Genomic DNA, 2,721 nt, shown 5'->3' on the forward strand with positions numbered 1-2,721 from the left:
GGCCCCGGGCGGGGCTGCCCCGTGCCCGGCCCCGGCCGTCCCGCCGCGGTCTCGCCTCCGCCCGGCTCAGGCTGTACTGGCGGTGGCGCTGCTGGGCGGCCATCAGTGCCTGGGGCCGGGGCGGCATCGCCGCCCTTTGCCTCCGCCTGGCCCGAGCCCGGCCCCGGACCCGACGCAGGGTCCAGTCCCGACCCCGGCCCCGGCCCCAGCCCCAGCCCCGCCCCCGGCCCCGCCCCCGCCCCCGCCCCCGGCCCCGGCCCCGGCCCCGGCCCCGGCCCCGGCTCCTCCCGCGGCCCGCGGAGGACACAGGCGGCGCGGCCGCTCCCGCCGCCTCCGCTGCGGCTTCCCCGGCCCGAGCTCCGCCGCTCGGCAGCGCGGCCGCCAGCCCCGAGCCTCCCGTGCCGCGTTCCGAAGATGGAACGCCTGGGCATGGCCGGCCCGGGGCGGGTGAGGGGCGCTCGGGGGCCGTTGCTGGCCCCGGGCCGAGCGCTGACAGCCGCGTCCCGCCCGCAGGGACGGCGCAGGAGGCCCTGCAGGAGCGGTACAGGCTGGGATCGCTGCTGGGGCGCGGCGGATTCGGCAGAGTCTTCGCGGCCACGCGGCTCTCGGACGGCGCCCCGGTGAGCGGCGGGGCCGGCGGCGGGCGCAGGAGGAGGGGATGGAGGAGGAGGAGGGCGGAGGGCGGAGGATGGGGCTCGCAGTGCGGGCGGCGAGCTCACCCCGCTGCTGCCCTTGGCTTGCAGGTGGCCATCAAAAGGGTGCCACGGAACCGCGTCCGGCACTGGGGCGAGCTGGTGAGTGAGCGGGGCCAGCAGCCGGGGCTGCCGGCCGGGGATGAGCCGGCGCCCGGCACGGTGGGAGCCACCAGGACGCCCCGAGAGAGAGCGGGCGTGGGGCCAGCGCAGGGCGCAGAGCATCCCGGGCTGGCTGAGGGCTTCCCCAGGCCTGGCACGGCACCGGCCCCACTGACGGCATCGTGCTCCTCCCGCAGCCCGACGGCACCAGTGCCCCGCTGGAGATTGTTCTGCTGGCCAGGGTGTCCACTGGCTTCCCCGGTGTGGTCCAGCTGCTGGAGTGGCTCGAGCTCCCCAACTGCATCGTGATGGTGCTGGAGCGGCCAGAGCAGTGTCAGGACCTGCATCATTTCATTCGGGCACGGCGGTTCCTGCCTGAGGAGGTGGCACGGGAGCTGTTCCGCCAGGTGCTGGAGGCCGTGCGGCACTGCACCAGCTGCGGGGTCCTGCACCGCGACATCAAACCAGAGAACATCCTGGTTGACCTGGACACCGGGCAGGCCAAACTCATTGACTTTGGCTGTGGCACCTACCTGCAGGACACAGTCTACACTCACTTTGCAGGTGAGCCTGCAGAGGGCTGTGCTCCCGCTGCTGACATCTCATGGCCCAACATCTCCCAGCCCAAGCTGGCTGTGGCAGCGGGGATTCTCCCTTTTGCTGCCAGTCAGGACACTGAATCTTCAGCTGGGTTGCTTTAGAGCAGGGCTGGGTGGGCAGCCATCTTCCAGCCCTGCTGGCAGCCTTTGCCAGCCACTCTGCCCAGGACTAGGGCTGGGCCGGGGCAGCCAGCCCAACCAAAAGCCCCGTGGGTTGGGGTAGCAGAGAGGGAGGGCGGAACCTTTGCCCCAGCCACTTTGGTATGCAGATGACAGGAAGGGCTTGGGCTGCTTCACTCGCCCTGTTTCCCTTGGCTTCATATTATTTTTGGGGAAATGCAGGCAGGGAGGATAAGGGCATGTTTTTTCCCCAGCATGGAGTGGGTTTTTCCTTTGCATGTCATGGTCGGGCCTAGCCAGGGCTGCCCTCTTCCAACACCAGAGGCTTCTTTTCCAACCCTAACTTTGTGCACAAGTCCCAGATGCTGGCGAGAGGGCAGTGGTCACGCTGTGTGCCCCTGATGCAGCCCCCGCACACCCAGGGATGCTGGGGCCAGGCTCTGGGAGCAGCAGCATCCCCCTGATGAACTCCATCTGTATTCCATAGGAACACTGTCCTACAGCCCCCCGGAATGGAACGACTTTGGCTGGTACCATGGCGAGGCAGCAAGAGTCTGGTCCCTGGGCATCCTGCTGCACCAGATGGTCTGCGGGGAGCACCCTTTCAGAAGGGGCCAGAACCTCAGCTGGGGCCAGCTCCCGCTGCCACAAGGGCTCTCTCAAGGTGGATCCTCTTCTCTGGGCATGGGGGGAATCCCAGTGCTGGGAGCCAGCAGCGGGCTAGTGGGCATCCTGCTCTGGCAGCTGCTGAGGAGGTGGCACATGTCCTGCTCTCCTCCAAAACAGGGAATTGATGGGAAAGTTTAGGCCCAGCTCTGAGCACATCCAGCATGGCCTGGGCGTGGGAATAGTGGGGCAAAGCAGACAGGAGCCTTCTCTGGCTGACCGGCAGTTTCTGCTTTCTCTTCCCAGAGTGCAAAGACCTGATCAGGTGGTGTTTATCCGTGAACTCCTTGGACAGACCCACACTGGAAGACCTGTTCTGTGATCCTTGGATGTGGGATATTCCTCTGCCATAAAAGAAGGGAGAGAGCCACAGGCACACTTTGATCCAGGGCCCTGGTAAGTTCCTGCTCCACATATGCCTTGGCAATGAGAAGCAAAGGAACCCAGAGCTTTTTGTGCTGCCTGTGTCACTGCACCGGGGTCATGGGATGGGAACACACAGCCCTTGTGCTGGAGCTGAGCTGCTCTGCCCAGCACTGGTG

The sequence above is a fragment of the Melozone crissalis genome, unplaced genomic scaffold (assembly GCF_028551555.1).
Source record: "Melozone crissalis strain CALT ecotype California unplaced genomic scaffold, PUWL_Pcris_2 ptg000097l_1, whole genome shotgun sequence".
NCBI lineage: Eukaryota > Metazoa > Chordata > Aves > Passeriformes > Passerellidae > Melozone > Melozone crissalis.